We start from the raw sequence: 23,788 nt of genomic DNA, 5'->3' as shown, positions 1-23,788 counted from the left end.
AGGGACTATGCTGAAGCGATGCAAATCCATGGATGATCGAAGCAGAGGAATAAATCATCAGGGCTGCAGCCTTGTTGATCTTGGTGCTAGTCTTGCTTAGCTGAGCAAAGCAGAGGAAACAGAGTCTGCAGTAGTAGTCTTGGTTGCAAGTGTGTAGGAGTATTTCACTAGCACGTTTTTCAGTAGTGCGAGTGAGATTCTTAGTTTGCCCATTAATTAGTGTGCATTACGATCACAATTGATCAATTAATGCAAGGGATTGTTCTATGTAAAAGCACTGTATGTGAGGATCCCACCAAGAAGATCACTTCTGTGCCTGAACTACTATTCCAGATTACTTGTATTTTCCTGGAGAAGAACAGATATGTTGTCTGAATTTTGCAACTGCTGTAAATTTCATTAAGTACAGTTGGTGTCAATGCCGGACCAGTTTCATGTCACACTGCACAGAAAATCAATACTTGACGGCAATGGTGTTTGCTTCACTTAATTAGCATATTCATTGACATGGATCCACTGAGTTGAGGGAATTACAATGCATGATGCATCATCTGTATTCATACTACACAGCTTCATTCTAACTCAACTAGAATGATAAACGTTGGCAGCATACACTTCAGCGTCAACATACACAGGTATTGCAATTCTTCCTCCTCTGTACCTTCAGCGTCAACATACGCCGAGTAGATTGCATATGCGCTCTAACTGTTCCAAGAGACTGTTGTTTTTCAGAAGAAAAAGTTTACATCTCAACAATGCAGAATTTGTTTGTACTTGCTCATGTGCATTTGCTCTCTGAATTTTGCAAATGCTGCAATTTTCGTTCAATACAATTGGTGCCAATATTAGGCCAATTTCATGTCACATTGCAGAGAAAATCAATACTACTTGAAAACGATGGTGTTTACTTCATTGAATTCGTTTTTTTAGTTGATGGACTCACATATACAGTGAGATAGATCCATTGGGTTACAATGGAACTACAATGCCTGATACATCATCTTCATTGACAGTACACAACTTCGCTCAAATTCAACTCAATTACAAACGTTGGCAACATTCACAAGTGTTGCAGTTCTTCCTCTTCCTCTACAATTGACATGGATCCACTGAGTTAAGGGAATTACACTGCATGATACATCATCTGAATTCAAACTACACAGCTTCATTCAAAATCAACTCAACTACATTTAGAAACGTTGGCTACGCTGGTATTACAATTCTTCCTCATCTGTACCTTCAGCATCAGCAACAGCTTCTCGACTTTCTCCTGAAGAGAAATTAGGAGTGCGCATTTTGACATGCTGGGAAATGGAAAGATTAGATCTGCTCTCTACATGTTTTGTAGCTCCTGGGATGACTGATTCTTGTTGTCTTGTAGCAGCTCTGAACTTCAGGGTGAATATTGATGTTTCCTTCCTAAATAGCACTGTATGCTCCCTCCTATTAACATTTTTCATGAATAATATCAGGCACACGATTACACCAAGAATATTGCGTTTGCGCTCGGACTGTTCCAGGAGACTGTTGTTTTTAGAAGAAATTTTTTACATCTCAACAATGCAGAATTTGTTTGTCATATCCGGAGGGCACCAAAAAGCTCATGTGCAGTTGTGCACTTGCTCTCTGAATTTTGCAACTGCTGCAATATTTGTTCAATACAATTGGTGCCAATATCAGACCAATTTCATGTCACATTCCACAGACAATAAATACTTGACAACAATGGTGTTTACTTCATTGAATTCACATATTATTATTTTTAGTTGATGAATTCACGTATTCAGTGAGATAGATCATGAACCAGAGACGGAGAAGGGAAAACCAGGAGTAGGTACATTGACACTCAAATGGAAAGGATTACTACTACCGCCTTCCAAATTATAAGACATTTTTTAGGCCATTTTTAGCCTACTAAAACATCTTATAATTTGAAACATAGGAAGTAGATTAGTAGAAGTGTAGGCCTCGATGTGTTTTGTATATATTCGAGATATATATTAAGACCAGTTTTGTATAGTGAAAATAAACATGTTTCTGTGCTACCTGCTACCAGACTGATTTTCCATGAGCTACATTGTAATTCAAAGGTGTGATGTTTCATGTTTTGTTGTTCCTACTTTCTACTGCATCCAGAGATAGGGATCTGGAACTCCAAGAAGCAGCAATCACAGAACTCCGAGTTAAGATTTGTAGATGCACATGGTACAAACACATCTGTATCTCAAAATAAGCGATGTTCAAGATTTTAAAAAAGTTCTGAATGCACCATGCTGTTTAAGATGTTTAACTCTGCTGTGAAGGCCGGAAAGTTAACAATGCATAAGGAAGCATTAGAGTGGACAAGTTTCCAGTTAGAAACAGACGGAAGATCATGATACCTGAAGCAGACAGAATGGGGAATCAGACTCGGATTCAAATTGCTTGGAAAGTAACTTTCAAAAACAAATTGCTTGGAAAGATGGAAAGATAGCTGTCAATTTGAATCTTGAGACTCGATTCCAAAAACGAAGATGCGCGTTTTAGCTATGCCGGGGCCGACTCGGATTCAAATTGCTTGCCGCCTCTTCTCTCTCCCGCGACGTTCTTTCCTAGGCAAACTCGGATTCAAACCGCATCCTCTTGCTCCCTCCCCATGCTGGTTAAGATGTTTAACTCTGAACTGAAGGCCGGAAAGTTAACAATGCATAAGGAACTATTACAGTTAGAAACAGACGCAAGATTAGGGAATCAGAAGCCTGTCATGTCAGACAATTAGTTCTTGGTCTACCTTAGTGACTTTGCCCATCGAAGATTAAAAGAGTCAGATAGATTACATATTCTTCTGAACCCAATGCTACAAGCAGGCATTTTTGATTTCTTATACTGTCAGGAGGGCTTTATGAAAGAAAAACTCATTTTAGATTTGTACCTGGGCCGACTCGGATTCAGACTCAGGTTCAAATTGCTTGGAAAGATGGAAAGACAGCAAGCAATCTGAATCTTGAGACTCGGATTCAGCACTAGAGTCTGAATTGCATTCCGATAGTTCTTTCAAAAACGTGGTCGACTCGGATTCAAATTGCTTGCCGCCAGTTCTTTCTCCCGCGTTCAAGTCCAGCGCGTCCTTTCTTGCTCGCCAGCGCATCCTGGGCAAACCCGGATTCAAACCCTAGCCAGATATAGTGGTTGCCGCCACTTCCCCAGTTCCCCATCCATCTCATCGGCCTCCACCGCATCCTCTTGCTCCCTCCCGCCGCGGGATTCCTGCTCTCGCGACTCCGCCGCCACGACCATGGGCGGCACCACGTTGCTCCCGCGCCGTAGCAGCGCCGCCGCCGCCGCCAACCTGCACTCCTGCTCCTCCCGCGTGCGCGTGAACACCGCCTTGATGGCGAACAACGCGGCAGCCAAGAGGCCAGAGCGTCCCGAATCCGTGCGCGAGGTGCAACCTCCGCCCGCGAAGCGCGTACGCGGTGCCTGCTCCGGGGGCGAGCTCCATGTCGCGCCCCCCGCCAACATCAAGAACAGCAGCAAGCTTCAGTGTCCCAGCAGCGGAGGCAAGGATCCAAACCTCCACTCCTCCGTGATCATCAAGAACCAGGTCGCCGAATCTCAGGCGACGGCGACGCAACCGAAGCCGCAGCTCAGCATGCGCGAACTGATCGCGAAAGCTCGCCTCAGCATGGCTCTCCGGGACAAGGCTCGCTCTGCCTCCTCCGAAGAGGCCAGCCATCGGCTTGACATCGAGCGCAGCAGAGCAGAGGCCCGGCGGAAGGTGGAGCAGATGACGGACACCGTGCAGTTCAACGACCCCTGGATCTATTACTCCGACGTGACCAAATCCCCTGAGGAGCTGCTCCAAGCAAGACAGCAAGCATGGCGTTATCAAGCTCACCGCATCGAGATGGCTCGTCAACGGGACTATGCTGAAGCGATGCAAATCCACGGATGAGTGCTCAAGTGATGGGAGCAGAGGAAGAAATCATCAGCAGTGCAGCCTTGTTGGTGGTAGTCTTGTTTAGCTGACCAAAGCAGAGGAAGCAGAGTCTGCACTCTGCAGTGCTAGTGTTGCTTAGCTGAGCAAAGCAGAGTCGTCACTGCATTTTTCAATCTGTTGCAAGTGTGTAGTCTTGGTTGCAAGTGTGTAGGACTATTTCACTGGCATGTTTTGTCAGTAGTGCGAGTGAGATTCTTAATATGGCCATTAATTAGTGTGCATTATGATCACAATTGATCAACTAATGCTAGGGATTGTTCTATGTAGAAGCACCAAATCTCTTTCTATGTTTTTCAATCTGTTGTAGTATGTGTTTATGTAAAAGCATTGGAAGATCACTTGAATATACTAGAACACAACAATTAGCTCCAAGGTTGAATGCAAGGGAGCCAAGAATTACAATGAATCACATATTCAATGACATAAATCTGCTGGATTACAAGGGAATTACAATGCCTGATACATAATCTGAATTCATAGTACACAACATCACTCGATTACAATGGGAAATGCTGACAACATTCACAGGTCTTGCAGTTCTTCCCCTTCCTCTTCTCCTCTATACCTTCAGCTTCATGCCAAGTTTCTCCTATGTAACGAGGTGTGTGCAATTTGACATGCTGGCTGTCTGATAAAGGGGCTTGTGTCTAAGAGCTGATGATGTAGAGACAGAACAGTTCTGTTTCTGGCTGTCTAACGAGTAGCAACTCTGAACTTCAAAGTTAGTAGTAAAACGAGCACCAGTTAAAAAGACAGTATGATCAAAACTTGGCCAGCGACACCATCCATCCTTGCCTCCATTTTGGCCATCACCAGTCATTCGTCTCCAATTCTCAAGGTAAAACTTCCACCAAGACATTCAGAATACTAGCCATTGGGGACGTATAGGACTAGTTGTTCTCCGTGTCACTATACAAACAAGGTCATTCTTCATTTCAGTTTTTTTTATTTCATTTGTTTTCTTTGCTTCATCATAAGTGGCTTGATCCAAAAACAATGCTCACAGCCAAGAACTATGTATATGTAGCACTATTGATCCTGTTTTCTACTACATCCAGAATAGTAATGTCAGAATCTCACCTGCATCAATCAAGTTTCTGAGATGATAGATGGCAAACCAAAGCTTATGAACCATCAAACTCAGCTCGACGAGCAGCAATTACAGAGTTCAAGAGTTAACACCTGTAGTTGCACATACTTACAAAAGATTGCATCTGTATTCATTGTGCTCCTGGTGGAAGATTATGTACTGTAAATAACAACATTAGGCTGAACACCAACTAATTCCATGGCATCAACTAATCTGAATGTTTATCCAACTTGCCGGCTAAGCAATATCCATCAATCAGCGAGTTAAATAGAATGATACCAGGCCTCTCATCTATGTGTATAGCCAAGTGGAAGATATCGTGTGCATCCATAAACCTTCCTTCGATGCATAGACTGTGTATTACTGAACTGAAGAACAACATGGCAGGACGAGGAATACCTTTGTTTATCATTTCAGAAACCGACTCCTTAGCTTGAACCAAATCACCATTTATACAAAAAAAAAAACCCGAATTAGAGACTGATAAACAACTGTGTCTGGATGTACTCCTGTACAATCATCTCACTGAAATTTTCTATAGCATGGACCAGCCTACCCATGCTACAAAGTGCAGCTATTACACATCCGGAGTCATTCCTTGTTCCTGCATATCACGTTTGTGGCCCTTGGCAGTCATGGAATCGAAAAATCTCTGCAGCTTCTTTGCTTCTTCCATGCTTTTTTTCTTTTTGACAAGGCTTTGCTTCTTCCATGCATGCTTGCAAAGGGAGGCGAACGAGTTGTAAGTAAAAAACGTCTGATATAAGACCCCGGCTTGTCATTTCTCTGGACATTTTAGCAGCGTCTTTCCACTGCCCTGATGTGGATTATCCATGGATGATGCAATTATATGTCTCTTTATTCGGTCAAACACGGTTATGGATCATCTTCCCAAGGAACAACTGTGCCTTGTCCACAGCCCCGGCCTTGCATAGCGCATCAATGACCAAGCTACATGTCACTGCATCAGGCACGTCCCATGAAGATGAAGCAGCACGGCGACGGCCTCGTCGGTCCGCTTGGCGTAGCAGAGGCACTTGAGAAAGTTGTCGGCGATGACCTGGTCTGCCTTGAGCCGGTCCGTCCTGAGGAGACGGCCGAGGAAGGTGAGCCCTAGGCCCGGCCGCCCGGGCGACGCGCACGGCAGCAGTAGTCCATGAGGATGCCGTAGGTGTACACTGTCACTGTGGAACGGGTCGGCTTCCGCTCGGCGCACGCGGCTGAAGAGGGCGACGGCGATGCCGGGCCAATCTGTGACGCGAGACGCGGAGGACGTGGCGCGGGCGAGGACGGCGAGGAGGCCGTTCAGGGAGCGGCTGGGGACCAGGGTGTCAGGCCGTAGCAATTGGTCGAACAGAAGGTGTGCGTCTGGTCGGTTGAGCGTGCCGGCGTGAACGCGCTGCGTGGACGCGGGAAGGGGACACTAGGAGCGCCAGGGCGGCGAGGTGGAGGAGGAGGTGAGGCGGCAGCGGCAGCGGATGCGGACGCGGGACGCGCACGCCGTGGTGGAGTAGAGGCGTGTCATCAGGAATGGTGTTTCGGCAATGTACGCCCGGAGAACACCAGCTCGAGGTCGGCGTGGGGGAGGAGAAGATGCGGGACGTCACTAGGCCAGCGTGTGCGTGCCGGCGGGGAAGGCGGACGCGAAGCACCATGTCGGAGTGGTGTCAGCGAGCGACCATGTACAGTATTCAGTGCGTTTCCTTTTGTTCAGTTTTGATACTTTGTTATCCATCGGTCGATACTATAATCCATTGATTTTGGAAATTCATGCAAACAATTTTTTTAGTTCTTTCCATACTAGCAGCACAAATGCGCACCAGGTAAAAAAAAACCGATTCATGTGTCATTGTGCATTATTTTTTATATCCGATTTTAATAAACTTCTACGATAAAGTTGAACGTGCAAATTTTTATTAGATGCAAGTAAACACAACAAGCACATACACATGAAGAGCAAGCATGCCACAACCACATCAATCTCGGGGAGAAGAGAAGGGCCACCCTTGGAGAGGCTCACTCTTCACATTCATTAGTCAATGTCATTGTTGATTGGGAGAAATCCATGAGAACTCGGTCATTTGATTTTCTATTTTACCACATCCCACATAAACCACAACTTTAAAATTGTAGTATTGTGGAGATTTTGAAACTCAGTGACGGTATATGGACGGCATCACGGAGATATTATTGAAGATGTTTATGCACATATGACAACATAATAGCAATGTGATCACTTCATAATTAAAGTACCCAACTAATAGGAGTTTTTTTACAACCAAAAGCACCAGCAATAACACAGGTTCACCGAAAGGATAGGTACATCCAGAAAATGTCACAACTAAAGATAGATAATGGGCGTCAGTGTCATTGGTACAAACTCCAAACTGCATCATAAAGTTGCACAATTACCACAAGAACACAATTGCAATGACCACAGTATGCCACCAATTTTTGAATCAAACACACAGTCGCTCAAGGTGCTCGATCCGTGAAGCCCGAGTGCGCCAACCGAGCTGATTCCGCACGCACAACCTAAGTGCCGGACGACTGTAGGGGGTCACCGCGAGCGAGCATCTTCTTCCAGACGAACTCGAGGCAGCCATGGCCGATCTTGTGCGGCGCGGGGAAACGACAGGCGATGGGAACAACTCCTCCACATGGACGCCGCCGCCGACGTCTAGATGGAGGTAGCTTCCCTTCCCTCGCTCGAGCACGGCACCAACGACGGACAGATGGAGGCGGCCTCCCTCCTCCTGCCCGAGCACCGCGTCCGACAACGGCCAGATGGAGGCCGCCTCCCTTGTCCAGCGCCGCCCAGATGGAGGTGGCATGCCTCCTCGTTGCCCGAGCACGACGCCTGCGACGACGAGATGGAGGCGGCCTCCCTCCTCCCGCCCGAACACGACGCCGACGACGCCTAGATGAAGGCAGCCTCCCTCTTCCCGCCGGAACACGGCGACGACGACGGCCAGAAGGAGGCGGCCTCCCTCCTCTCGTCCCACAACAGTGACGGCGACGGGCAGATGGACCCGTCCTTCCTCCCCCGCCTGAGCACCTCACTCGTGCTTGGATAAGATAAACAAAGGATCGCAAGTTGAATTCTTACAAATGTAGGGGTTGTTGTGTCAAAACGAAACGTTTTTCAGATCCATTTAGGAAGGGACCATGGGTTAAATTCTCAGAAACCACAGGGACCTTTCTGCAAAAAATGGCGACGACATGTTTTTCGACAGAAGCGATAGCCGTTTTAGTATTAGGTATAGATATCACTTGACTAAGACTTGGTTAAGTTTAAGTTGATTGAGACCTAATGGCACCCTTCTTTTTACTCCGCATATCTTTTCTCTAATACTAAAACGACTATTGCTTTTGTCCGTTCACCATCGCGTCCTTTTGCAAAAAAAAACTCATGTTTTATGGTAATTGAACCAGCAGTCCTTAACTTAAGTGGAAAAAATCGTTTCGCATTTTTGTAATAAACCCCATGGACAGCTTCGCTCCGGCGCATCTCATCGCCTCCGCGACAGCGGCTGCGGGGCAGCCTCCCCCTCCTCCTCCTTCCATCGTCGCGCGAATTCAACCGTTACACGCAAAGTGGCAAACTCAGTGACACCGAAGTTGAAAACTCGGTCGTACCGATTAGCACAAAGGTGTGAAATTTTGAATCTCGGTGAGACCGATATATGAAACTCGGTGGCACCGAAAAGGTGGCTAATGGTCATATGGCCAAACTCGGTGGCACCGATACTCAAACAAAAAAATTCTAATTTTGTTTATCTTGGCAACAGAATGTTGGTCACACTGAACTCGGTAGCACCGATATGGATTCGGTTGCACCGATTTGGTGGCAGTGGCTAGGGTTTTTGTCTCAGGTCAAACTCGGTGGGTACGAAATATGAAAGTTGGTGACATCGAATTTGTGTATGTGGAATTTTGACAGAATAGTTTTGTGGGAAAAATGACTGAGTATTTTGGTGGCTAACTTAGAGCACTTTGAACAATCAGTTTATTTTACTACCTCACCCCCTTTTAATAGTATTGGCTTTCTTATGGACTCAAATGTGAATTCTCACAAAATAGAAAACGAAGAGTCTTCTCGCTTGAAGCTGAGGCAATATTATTCCTTTGTTGCATCAAGGGGCATCCCCACGTAAACCTTTAGCCAAAGCTCTTCATGGATTATTTCTGAAATATCTAGATAAAAGTGTTAGTCCAAGAGACAATGTATGTTGTCATGAATTATCAAAATCATCAAGGAAGCATATGTGCTTTCAATCTTCTTTTAAACAATAGACGAGTTGTACAATGTGAACATTGACTATTTCACGAACACATATGAAGATGATGGACGTTCACGTAAGATCGATCAGTTGAAGGAAATAATTTTCTATATATATAATATGAAACTATGTTTCATAAAGAATCTAATGATATATATTTGATACTGTGAATATTGATATTTTATATAAAAAATTGATTAAAGTAAAGATATTTTAATTTTAGACAAAAGTTATATGTAGACTAGAAGGAATGGAGGGACTAGTTGGCAATTGACGTTCAACCACTGCTTCCGAAGTTCGGATCTGCTAGGTTATTTTGTTTTCTTTTTGTACATATATATAAATCGATGTGCTGAGTTAGAGCATCTACAAGCAAATTCGACATATATGTCCGTGTACACGTCTGTGCGCAGCCACGACCGGCCCTCAAATGTCTTTATTTGTATTTATAATTTCTAATTTAGAAACCTTAAGTCTATATAAACACATACACTTTCCTCATCACACACAAACACGAAGAAACGCACGCATACGCAAATGATTCGTACATCAATTAAAATACATAATACAAACATGGAAAAAAAAAATTCATAGTGCACAATTAAACATGAAGTAAACATAGTCCCGTGATTTCAGCGTGAGCTCATATATGCTCTACAAGATCATTAAAAAGTTATATCTTCACATGTTAATTTTAACGTTGTCGATGCATCTCAAGAAAATTGGTAATATACTCTGTCTCTTGTTTTGAGAGGTGGACCTAAACTCCAGGCTTCCCAAAAATCATGTGTGTGGGCTGCCCCTTCGTCTTCATCTCCGACAATCATATTATGAAAGATTGCATAATATGTCATAAGCTATCGAAGTGTCTTCGCTTTCCACATCATTGCAACTCCACGGACAATATACCATGAAGGTTGGAGTACTCTCAATACCCTCTTCACACCTTTTCTAGCACCTTCTTGCATTTGTGCATAATTGCAGCCCCACGAACAAAACCTGAATGAGCTTGGAGCACTCTGAATGCCCTCTTCACATCATGTCTAGCACATTATTGCACTTGTGCAAAGTTACATTTGTCTCCTACCATGTGGATCATATATAGTCTTCACAAACGCCACTCATTGAGGATATGTATCATCGACAAGGTAGTACTCCATGTTGTAGTTTGTGTCCTTGACGTTGTAGTTGCATGGTGAAGCTTCCCTATCAAAAATATTTTTGAACAAAGGCGATCGTTGGAGCATACTGATGTCATTGTTAGAATTAGGCATGTCAAAGAAAGCATCTCAAATCCACAAGTCCTACGACGTCACTGCGTCAAGTATGATGGTGACCTCTTTTGTGTGACCTTGGTAGTGCCCACGCAAACCTTTGAGGCAGTTTTTCCCATTGTCAGTGCGTGCAATTAACTAAATCGAGCATGCATGGGAATGCTATTGATGCTCCACTTGCCAACATATTTTCTGTGTCCTCCACGAACAATACACCACTTGAGGTTTCGTACATGCTCCTCTGCCTTCTCCATTTCTTCCTTGATGCTCATCATCATCATCATCATCATCAATATTTCTGCATCTTTGTCATCTAAATCCGATGATTAGATGAACTTTGCATGTGAATTCGTCAAGGTCCGGGTTTCCATAGCCATCATTTGACAATGAACCCATCGATGACCTAAAAATAACCGGAAGTATAAAAAATGCTTGGACATTTCATCAAACAAAACGAGCATGCGGTGTGTGTCTGCAGGAGTTGCATGTACGAGGGATATGTCCCGTAGTGGCGAACTTGTTTGATGGCGACACAATCGATGACGTTCTTGGTTGGGGCCTTCGGTGACGGTGCAATGGGTTGGGGAAGACGGTGGGCCAATGATCGCGGTGAAGCTATAGTGACAATTGTGCGGGCGTGGCAGAAAATAGGCGAGGAAGAGGCCATGTCGGGCAAAGAGAGGGGTGTCTTCAAGCAAAATTTGATGCTGGCCCCTGTGGTCATTCCGGCGTGGCAAGCGCATCCAGCCGTACATATATCCGTCTCACGTATGGGCTAGGTATGGGGTTTGTCGGTCAGCCGAGACGTCTAGTCTGCATTATGACGGCCGGTTGAGTGTTTTTTTTGTCTAGGCAGTGTGCGGGCATGCCGCCAGGGGGTTTGAGGCAGATATGTGGCACCCAGTGGTAGATGGTCTTAGTTAGCTGATTTGTAAACTCGTTGGCAAATGTAACTCCTATGTGACATGTCCATGGATAGGACCCGACCACCCCCATATCTATTTGGCCAGCTACACCGTCATTTTTGGAAGCAGCTATGTGGGTGGCGAAGCCCATTTTAACGGCATAGTCATTGCATAACATTTGAGCATCATCAACATAGTCGAACTCCATGTCAACATAGGGTGCAAGGGGCTGAAATGAAATCACATCATCTTCTTCCATAGCATGCATTGTTGTGACGCCCCCAATGTCATATGCTATAGTAACCCATATAATCAAGCTACATTGATCACCATGATTAAGTTAATCATGTTGTTCAACAGTGCATGATCAACCTTGGAACCATACCTCATTTAGGATTCCTATGAATTTCAAAATTCATTTAATAAGTGAAATTAATTTATTTTGAAGAACCTCAAAACAAAAATCATGTTTGGGTTACAAAAATTTCCCACGTATTCTCAATGTCAAACCAACTTTTTTTAAAGTGGTTGAAGGACCAAAAAATATTTAAAACAATACCATAAAGACATCTAAAAATCCTTTTCTAATTTGTGGGAAATGAAAACCATTTTCAAATAGACCCTAAAAATTTTATGACAGTACCAAGTATTGCAATAGTATTATTGAATAAATCCCACAATTTTTACATAAGTCATTTGGTGCAAAAAGTGAATGCTTAACACAAACTATTAAAAAGAAAACAGAAAAGGAAAAAAAGAGACCCCCCCATTTGGCCGGCCCAGTCACCCTCCCCCTACCGGTCCACTCTTGATACGTCTCCGTCGTATCTACTTTTCCGAACTCTTTTGTCCTTGTTTTGGACTCTAATTTGCATGATTTGAATGTAACTAACCCGGACTGACGCTGTTTTCAGCAGAATTGCCATGGTGTTGTTTTTGCGCAGAAATAAAAGTTCTCGGAATGACCTGAAAATTTACGGAGAATTTTTCTGGAATAAATAAAAAATACTGGCCCAAGAATCAACTGGAGGGACGGAGCCAGGAGCTCACAAGCCCACCAGGCCCGACCCCCCTGGCCCTGCCTGGTAGGCTTGTGAGCCCATCGGAGCTCCGCCGCCCCCAATTCCAGCTATATATAACCTCTTTCGTCCGAAAAAAAATCAAGGAGAAGAGTTCATCGCGTTTTACGATACGGAGGCGCCGCCACCTCCTGTTCTTCCTCCGGAGGGCAGATCTGGAGTCCGTTCTGGGCTCTGGAGAGGGGAGATCGTCGCCATCGTCATCATCAACCTTCCTTCATCGCCAATTCCATGATGCTCTTCACCGTTCGTGAGTAATCTCATCGTAGTCTTGCTGGACGGTGATGAGTTGGATGAGATCTATCATGTAATCGAGTTAGTTTTGACGGGGATAATAAACGATTATCATGAACAAAGAAATATAATAATAACTAATTATTATTGCCTCTAGGGCATATTTCCAACATCATGATTGTTTTGATTGAAGTGTTGACGTTTGAGACTTATTATTATTTGCTCGCTAGTTGATTATGCCATTGGTATGAGTTTACCGTGAGACCTAGATGTCATTTGCTTATGTGGTTTGCTTGTGATCTTGCTGAAATTCTGGATATGAGTTAGGCATAATTGCACCAACAAGATCAAACAGAGTTCGTCAAAGTTTTTCTTTTGTCTCTTTCAGTTTGTCAACTGAATTGCTTGAGGACAAGCAAGGCTTTAAGCTTGGGGGAGTTGATACGTCTCCGTCGTATCTACTTTTCCGAACTCTTTTGCCCTTGTTTTGGACTCTAATTTGCATGATTTGAATGGAACTAACCCGTACTGACGCTGTTTTCAGCAGAATTGCCATGGTGTTGTTTTTGCTCAGAAATAAAAGTTCTCGGAATGACCTGAAAATTTACGGAGAATTTTTTTGGAATATATGAAAAATACTGGCACAACAATCAACTCGAGGCACGAAGCCAGGAGCTCACAAGCCCACCAGGCCCGCCCCCCCCCTGGCCGGGCCAGGCAGGCTTGTGAGCCCCTCGGAGCTCCGCCGCCCCCAATTCCAGCTCTATATAACCTCTTTCACCCAGAAAAAAAAATCAAGGAGAAGAGTTCATCGCGTTTTACGATACGGAGGCTCTACCACCTCCCGTTCTTCCTCTGGAGGGCAGATCTAGAGTCCTTTCTGGGCTCCGGAGAGGGGAGATCGTCGCCATCGTCATCATCAACCTTCCTTCATCGCCAATTCCATGTTGCTCTTCACCGTTCATGAGTAATCTCATCGTACGCTTGCTCGACGGTGATGAGTTGGATGAGATCTATCATGTAATCGAGTTAGTTTTGACGGGGATTGATCCCTAGTATCCACTATGTTCTGAGATTGATGTTGCTACTACTTTGCCATGCTTAATGCTTGTCACTAGGGCCCGAGTGCCATGATTTCAGATATGAACCTATTATGTTGTCGCCAATATATGTGTGTTTTAGATCCTATATTGCAAGTTGTAGTCACCTACTATGTGTTATGACCCGGCAACCCCGGAGAGACAATAGCCGGAACCACTCCCGAAGATGACCATAGTATGAGGAGTTCATGTATTCACCACGTGTTAATGCGTTGGTCCTGTTCTTTATTAAAAGGAGAATCTTAATATCCCTTAGTTTCCATTAGGACCCCGCTGCCACGGGAGGGATGGACAATAGATGTCATGCAAGTTCTTTTCCCTAAGCACGTATGACTACATACGAAATACATGCCTACATTAGATTGACGAACTGGAGCTAGTTACTTATCTCTCCGTGTTATAACTGTTGCATGATGAATAGCATCAGGCATAATCATCCATCACCGATCCAATGCCTACGAGTTTTTCCTATTGGTCCTTGCTACGTTACTTTGCCGCTACTGCTGTTACTCTGTCACTACTGCTGTCACTTTGCTGCTACTGGTTACTGTTGCTACTGCTGCTATCATACTACCTTGCTACTGATACTTTGCTGCAGACACTAAATCTTTCAGGTGTGGTTGAATTTACAACTCAACTGCTAATACTTGAGAATATTCTTTCGCTTCCCCTTGAGTCGAATCAATAAATTTGGGTTGAATACTCTACCCTCGAAAACTGTTGCGATCCCCTATACTTGTGGGTTATCAAGACCTTTTTCTGGCACCGTTGTCGGGGAAGCACAGCTATATTCTCTGAGTCACTTGGGATTTACATCTGCTGGTCACTATGAGGAATCCGATAGATCCAGGAACTAAAGTCTTGCCCTCCACTACGAGGACAGGTAAGGAACTGTCATCTAGCTCTGCACTTGATTCACCTTCAGTTATGAGTAAGTTTGCGACACCACCTCCTGCTAGAAATCTTGATATGTCGCCTGTGCTTGATGATGCTACTTCTGCTGTCCATGATGCTTATGATGATTCTATGCTTGATACTGCTTTGCCTGAGGATGCTATGCTTGATACTGCTTTGCCACTAGGTGCATTCCTTGATGCACAAATTGCTAGAGTTGCTGCTAGATGTGATGATACTTCTGAAACTGCTGATACTATTGAAGTAGAACCTCCTATTTTTCCTGCTAGAACTAGCTCTCCTAGACATGAATTGCCTGATATGCCTGAGCGTTATGTTATGGAGGGAGAGTTAGCTGAGGACTTTCTTGCGTGTAAGGATAGCTATGATGTTGAGAAATTACTGCTCAAGTGGAAAGAAAAATCTTTGAACGCTAGGATGAAATATGACCCGAAGTTTGCTACTTCGCCTATCTTTGTGACCGATAAGGATTATGAATTCTGTGTCGACCCTGAGTTAATCACTCTGGTCAAATCTGATCCTTTTCACGGTTATGAGTCTGAAACGGTTGTAGCCCATCTTACCAAACTGGACGATATAGCCACCCTATTCACTAGTAAGGAAAAGATCCGCCACTACTGTATCCTCAAGATGTTTCCTTTCTCGCTAAAGGATGATGCTAAGACTTGGTTCACTTCTCTTGCTCCTGGTTGTGTGCGTAGCCCCTAGGATATGGCCTATTACTTCTCTGAAAAATATTTCCCTGCCCATAAGAAGCAAGCTACCTTGCAGGAAATATACAACTTTGCTCAAGCTGGAGAAGAGAGTCTCCCACAAGCTTGGGGAGGCTCGTCCAGCTATTGAATGCTTTGCGTGATCACCCTCTTGAGAATAATGAAATACTTGATATCTTCTATAATGGACTTACCGATGCTTCTAAAGACCACCTAGATAGTTGCGCCGGTTGTGTTTTTAGGGAACAAACTGTAGGACAATCTGAGATCCTATTGAATAACATCTTGTGCAATGAGAATGCTTGGACTATTCCCGAACCACCTCCTAAGCCAACTCCAAAGAAAAGAGGTATTCTATTCCTCAGTCCCGAAGATATGCAAGAAGCTAAGAAATCTATGAAAGAGAAAGGCATTAAATCTGAACATGTCAAAAATCTACCACCTATCAAAGAGATTCATGGTCTCGATAACCCGATACAGGTAGTAGAAGTAAATTCTCTGCTTAGGTTTGATGAGAGTAATATTCCTTTTGATAAACCTACTAGCCTATGCCTGGATGAATTTGATAACTTTGTTGCCAAACAACAGAGTTTCAACGATTATGTTAGGAGACAATTGGAACAGAATGCTCGTATGCTTAGTCATTTAAGTGCTTGTGTGGACAGAAATGTCAATGATCTTAAGCTCTTGAGTAAACATGCCTCTATGGTTACTACTCAAGTAGAACAAGTACTTAAAGCTTAGAATGACTTGCTCAATGAGTTGAATGACAATTCTGTCAGAGTCGTCACTAGAGGCGGTAGAATGACTCAGGAACCTTTGTATCCCGAGGGTCATCCAAAAAGAATTGAACAAGATTCTCAAGGAGTTAGCACTGATGCACCTAGTCATCCAAGAAAGAAGAAGAAAGATGATAGGAACCTGCACGCTAGCAACCCAGATCCCGCAACACCTGAGAGTCCAAACGATGTCTTTGTCTCTGATGCCGAAACACAATCTGGTAATGAACATGAGCCTAATGATAATATCAATAGTGATGTTCATGATGATGCTCAACCTAGCAATGATAAGGATGTGGAGATTGAACCTGTTGATCTTGATAACCCAAAGCCTACGAATAGAAGATACGATAAGAATGACTTCACTGCTAGGAAGCATGGTAAAGAAAGGGAACCATGGGTTCAGAAACCCATGCCCTTTCCTTCCAAAGCATCCAAGAAAAAGGATGATGAGGATTTTGAGTGCTTTGTTGAAATGATTAGACCTGTCTTTCTACAAATGTGTTTGACAGATATGCTCAAAATGTCTCCGTATGCTAAGTACATGAAGGATATTGTGACTAATAAGAGGAGGATACCTGAGGTTGAGATTTCCACAATGCTTGCTAATTACACCTTCAAGGGTGGAACTCCCAAGAAACTAGGTGATCCCGGTGTGCCCACTATACCTTGCTCCATTAAAGGTAACTAGGTTAGAACTGCTTTATGCGACCTTGGAGCCGGTGTTAGTGTTATGCCTCTCTCTATTTATCGTAGACTTGAACTGGATAAGTTGACACCCACTGAAATCTCTCTGCAAATGGCCGACAAATCAACTGCTTTCCCTATCGGCATTTGCGAGGATGTGCCTGTCATGGTTGCCAATGTCACTATCTTGACAGACTTTGTTATCTTGGATATTCCCGAGGATGATGCCATGGCGGTCATCCTTGGAAGACCCCTTTTAAACACTACAGGGGATGTTATAGATTGCAACAAAGGCAATGCCACTTTCCATGTGAACGGTAATGAGCATACGGTGCACTTTCCGAAGAAACAATATTGAGTACATTGCATCAATGCTATCGAAAAAACTTCATCGATTATTATTGGGAGCTTTGAATGCCCTATACCTCCTCTTAAGATGAAGTATGATTTGCTTGTTGGGGAGATACACATCCCCATTGAGGTGACGTAGTGACTATTCGAAAATTCTCCATTCTCTTTTGCGATTCGAAAAGGTTTGTCGAGGAGACTTGATCAACCTAATTGACGGATTTCTTTCGATGACCATGAGAAGGATGAATCGAGGAGTCACAAACCTATGTTCCGAGCTTTCACCTTCGGTTGCTTAGAAGAAAAATGATAGATTTAGTTTAGTTTTCCCTGTTTTCTGTTTTAGCGTCCCGTAGAAAAGTACCCCGAAAATAAAAGTTCTCCGAACGTCCTGAAAATCAAGTATGATTTTTTCTGGAATTTTTGAAAAATACTGAGACGAATAGCTAGTCTAGGGGATGCGCCAGTGGGTCACAAGCCCAGGAGGCTCGGCCACCCCCCTGGCCGGGCCTGGCAGGCTTGTGGGGCCCACATGCACCCCCTCCACTCAATCTAGCTCTCATCCACTTCTCCTACCTCCAGAAAAATTCATTTCGCAGCTCAAACCCGTGTTCTTGCTCCTCTTGCTGGGATTTTCGATCTCCTTGTTCAAAGCACCATTCTCCGAACTGTTTTGGGGAAATTACTCCTTGGTAAGTGACTCGTCCATTGGTCCAATTAGTTTTTGCTCTAGAGCCTTATACTTCACGTATTTTTGCTGCCTTGGTGACCATGTTCTTGAGCTTTGCATGCTAATGTTAGCTAGTCCTGATACGTCCCAAACGTATCTATAATTTTTGATGGTTTCATGCTGTTATCTTGTCATCTTTGGATGTTTTATGTACCTTTTATATCTTTTTTGGGACTAACTTATTAAATGAGTGGCAAGTGCCAGTTCCTGTTTTTTCTGTGTTTTTGGATCTTTTCAGATCTGATTTTGGAACGGAGTCCAAACGGAATAAAATCCCCAAAATGATTTTTTCCCGAACGAAAGAAGATCATGGGGCTTGTGGTCCAAGCCAGGAGGGCTACAGGGAGCCCACAAGCCCCCATTCCGCCACCAGGGGGGAGGTGGCGGTGGGCAGGCTTGTGGCCTCCCTGGCGCCCCCTGACCTAGATCTTGCGCCTATATATTCCCTAAAAATCATAAAAAAATCAAGGGAGCCTCGAAAATACTTTTCCGCCGCCGCAACCTTCCGTTTCGCGAGATCTCATCTGGAGACCCTTCCCGGTGCCCTGCGGGAGGGGACTTTGGAGTTGGAGGGCTTCTTCATCATCATCATCGCCCCTCCAATGACTCGTGAGTAGTTCACTTCAGACCTACGGGTCCGTAGTTACTAGCTAGATGGCTTCTTCTCTCTCTTGGATCTTCAATACAAAGTTCTCCATGATCTTCATGGAGATCTATCCGATGTAATCTTCTTTGGCAGTGTGTTTGTCGAGATCCGATGAATTGTGGATTTGTGATCAGATTATCTATGATATATATTTGAGTCTTTGCTGATTTCTTATATGCATGATTTGATATCCTTGTAAGTCTCTCCGAGTCTTGGGTTTTGTTTGGCCAACTAGATCTATGATTCTTGCAATGGGAGAAGTGCTTGGTTTTGGGTTCTTACCGTGTGGTGACCTTTCCCAGTGATAGTAGGGGCAGCAAGGCACACATCGTGTAGTTGCCATCAAGGGTAACATGGTGGGCTGTGTCGTAGATATGAGATTGTCCATCTACATCATGTTATCTTTCTTAAGGCGTTACTCTGTTCTTTTGACTTAATACACTAGATGCATGCTGGATAGCGGTCGACGTGTGGAGTAATAGTAGTAGATGCAGAAAGTATCGGTCTACTTGTTTTGGACGTGATGCCTATAGATATAATCATTGCCATAGATATCGTCACGACTCTGCACGGTTCTATCAATTGCTCGACAGTAATTTGTTCACCCACCGTCTACTTGCTTTCATGAGAGAAGCCATTAGTAAACACTACGGCCCCCGGGTCTATTCACATCTATGGTTTCCACTTTTGCTTTTACTTTGCTTTGTTACTTTGCTGCTTTCAGTTCTCACTTGGCTAACAATCTATAAGGGTTTGACAACCCCTTCATAGCGTTGGGAGCAAGGTTTTTGTGTTTGTGCAGCCTCTTGATATACTCCTTCACTGGATCGATACCTTGGTTCTCAAACTAAGGGAAATACTTACCACCGCTATGCTACATCACCCTTTCCGCTTCGAGGGAACACCAATGCAAGTCTCCAAGGCCACAGGGGAAATCCTTTGCATATTTTCCTAGGAAGTCCCTTAAGGCGTAGCCGTAGCAGAAGGATTCCTGGTGCAGTTGCTGAGGAGTATCAAGCAACACTCCTATTTCTGGCGCCGTTGGAAGGTCTTTTGTTGCAGTAGCAGGTCCCAAGTAGTTTTGATGCGTAATATGGACTCTAGGTACTTGTGGGAGTAGTTGCTATGAGTTTAGTTGAGCCTTGTTCACTTTTCCTTTGGGTCACTGGAAATTTCAGAAAAGGAAGATGTTCAGGAGAAACTATCATGGTGGTTCCCCAAGCAAGAGAGGCCCCCGTCTTGCGATTCGGGAGGCCGATCCTTACCAACCGAGGAACGCACCGGTACAACCATGTGAATGGCCTTCTTATGAATTCATGATTGAGGCAGGTTTCAAATACGAGTTTGATACCCTTTCTCACAACGTCGGACTCGAAGAATTCATCTCTGATAAATGTGAACAGTATGTTACGCTCACTGCCTCTTTTGTTCATAGATTCAAATTTTCAGTTGGTCGTGATACATCCGTACTGTTTGATCTCTATGACAAATCGTATACCATGGATTTAGAGGATTTCAATAGAATTTGCAAGATACCTATTTGGGGTAGTCTCAATGATCCTCCTAAATCTTCGGTTAGAGATTTTTTTCTCTAGTATAACTGTTGGAGAAACTAGAGATATTACGCAGGCTACCATGGGGAGCATTCATTTTCCTGCCGTGCATTACTTTACCCTCTTCATAGGCAGATGCATTAATGGCAAGATTGATCATTGTCATCTCTGCGCACCAGACCTTAGTATTCTTAAGAGCGCAGTAACGGGTGATAGAAGTTTCAACATGGGAGCTATAATAGCAAGGAGGCTGAATAATAATGCTAATGAAGGGGATTTCTTTGGTGGGATCTATGCCACTCGCATAGCGAATTTCCTTGGAGTACCCATCCGCGAAGGAGATCCCCTGCTCCATACAACTTTCCTTGACCTCATCGCTTTGACACGCTACCAGTTCCATGAGAGGGATGATGAATCCCTCCTATACCGTTTAATATTTAACCGACAGCGTGTTTTCCATATTACCCTTCTTGCTCCTGCCTTCTTTGACTTTCAGGTAAAACGGATATATTACATAACCAGAGGAGAGGCAGAGGAGTATGAGAGGGAGGCAAAGGTTGCTCTTCTCCGAGAGGCAGCTAATCAGGCAGTGGCTACAACGCTCCCGTACAACCCCCATTATGATTTCGGATATCGCCCGGACCATCCATGGGAGTAGACCAACTTACGCCAAAAGCCTAAACTTGGGGGAGTACATGTTTCTCACCGACTTTACATTCTTGCTTATGCTTTCACTTTGTTCGTCGGTGTTCACACTTTGCCACTGTATCATCCATGCTAGTCTATTTTCCTTTTCTCGTTTTCTTTTCGTGTGTCTGTCTAGTTTGAGAAAACCCAAAAAGATTTTCTTGTTCTTCTTTTGCTTGTTGGGAGCTTTCCCGTGTAAATAGTTTTCTTTTTCTTTGGGTCAAGGTAGAAGACCATGGTTACAATGTTTAGTGGCTCTCGCATGCATATCTGTTTATCTGTCAAAGAGCCCTATTATTTTGTCTTCCCCTTTGTGTTTGCATGCAGATTCCAGCGTAGTCCAATGCACGAGCACTCTTATTATTGTTCACATCATCCGGTCGTGCAAGTGAAAGGCAATAATGATGATATATGATGAAGTGACTGAGCCTGGAAAAGCTGGTATGAACTCGATCTATTTTGTTTTTGTAAATATGACTAGCTCATTGTGCCTGATTCAGCTTTGTTGTGAGAGAAACATGTTTCCAATGACAACTTAGAGATCATAGTTGCTTATGCCATGCTTACTTAGCTAGGAGCTTATAATTGTTTGTCTTGGATGCCCACATGAATGTTGAGATGACTATGATGTAGTATGACAGGATGGTATCGTCCTTTGAATGATTCAAGTGTCTTGACTTGGCGCATGTTCACGCATGTAGTTGAAACAAAATCAACATAGCCTCTATGATATTCATGTTCATGGTGATTTATGTCCTACTCATGCTTGCACTCAATGTTGGTTAATCTCAATACATTTTGATGACTGTTGTCGCTCTCTAGTTGGTCGCTTCCCAATCTTTTGCTAGCCTTCACTTGTACTAAGCGGGAATACTGTTTGTGCATCCACTTCCCTAAACCCAAAGTTGTTCCATATGAGTGCACCATACCTACCTATATGCGATATTTACCCGCCGTTCCCAGTGAATTTGCATGTGCCACTCTCTAAACCTTCAAGAAATAATCTGTTTTGCATGCCCGAACCGCTCATGTGGTGACAGGGGGCTATCAGTATCTTCCATGCTAGGCATGTTATCCTCGATATGTGTTTATTCACTATCATTCACGAGAAAGGGGTCGGTAATTGGAATGCCCAGTTCCATGCTCAAATCGAAAATATATTTGCAAACAAAACTCCCCCTGGATTGATGTTGGTATGGACGGCACACGAGTATTCGGCTAGTCGTGGAGTGTGATTGATTGGTGGTGGGGGAGTCAAAACTTTACTTTTCTGTTTGGGAACCGCCTATAGCATGTGTAGTGTGGAAGATGGTTAGAACTCTTAGTCATTGCGTTGACAATGAAAGCATGCCACCCAAAATTATTATCTCTGTTTTCAAAGCTTGAGCTCCGGCACCTCTGCAAATCAATGCTTCCCTCTGCGAAGGGCCTGTCTATTTATTTTCCTGTTGAGTCATCCTCCTCTTATAAAAGGACCAATTAGAGAGCACCTCTATCATTTTTATGCTTTGCTTTTAACCGTGTTGAGTATGACTGTGACTGGATCTTCTTTGCCATGAATTACAATGTTTAGTCAGCCCTTGGTCTTTGAAGGTGCTCTATATTTATGTTTTGTGGTCTCGGAAAGAGCTAGCAAGATACCATCTATTCGTGCTACTTCATGTGTTGGGGAACGTCGCATGGGAAACAAAAAAATTCCTACGCGCACGAAGTCCTATCATGGTGATGTCCATCTACGAGAGGGGATTTACGATCTACGTACCCTTGTAGATCACACAGCAGAAGCGTTAGTGAACACGGTTGATGTAGTGGAACATCCTCACGTCCCTCGATCCGCCCCGCGAACCGTCCCACGAACCGTCCCACGAACCGTCCCGCGATCCGTCCCACGATCTAGTGCCGAACGGACGGCACCTCCGCATTCAGCACACGTACAGCTCGACGATGATCTCGGCCTTCTTGATCCAGCAAGAGAGACGGAGAGGTAGATGAGTTCTTCGGCAGCGTGACGGCGCTCCGGAGGTTGGTGGTGATCTAATCTCAGCAGGGCTCCGCCCGAGCTCCGTAGAAACGCGATCTAGAGGTAAAACCGTGGAGGTATGTGGTCGGGCTGCCGTGGCAAAAGTTGTCTCAAATAAGCCCTAAAACCTCACTATATATAGGAGGGAGGGAGGGGAGGAGGCAGCCTCAAAACCTAAAGGTTTGGCCGAAATTGGAGGTGGAGGAGTCCTACTCCAATCCTACTTGGAGTAGGATTCCACCTTCCTACTTGGAAACTCTTTCCACCTTGTGTTTTTTCCTTCTCAAACCTTATGGGCCTTAGTGGGAACTTATTCCAGCCCACTAGGGGCTGGTTTATCTCTTCCCATGGCCCATGAGACCCCTTGGGGCGTGACACCCCTCCTGATGGTCCCCGGCACTCCCAGTTCCCTACCGATGAGCCCGAAACTTTTCCGGTAATGCACGAAAACCTTCCGGTAACCAAATGAGGTCATCCTATATACCAATCTTTGTTTCCGGACCATTCCGGAAATCCTCGTGACGTCCGTGATCTCATCCGGGACTCCGAACAACATTCGGTAACCAACCATATAACTCAAATACGTATAAAACAACGTCGAACCTTAAGTGTGCAGACCCTACGGGTTCGAGAACTATGTAGACATGACCCGAGTGACTCCTCGGTCAATATCCAATAGCGGGACCTGGATGCCCATATTGGATCCTACATATTCTACGAAGATCTTATCGTTTGAACCTCAGTGCCAAGGATTCATATAATCCCG

This window comes from Hordeum vulgare, chromosome 7H (genome assembly GCF_904849725.1).
Source record: "Hordeum vulgare subsp. vulgare chromosome 7H, MorexV3_pseudomolecules_assembly, whole genome shotgun sequence".
NCBI lineage: Eukaryota > Viridiplantae > Streptophyta > Magnoliopsida > Poales > Poaceae > Hordeum > Hordeum vulgare.
This window is presented reverse-complemented; position numbering follows the sequence as displayed.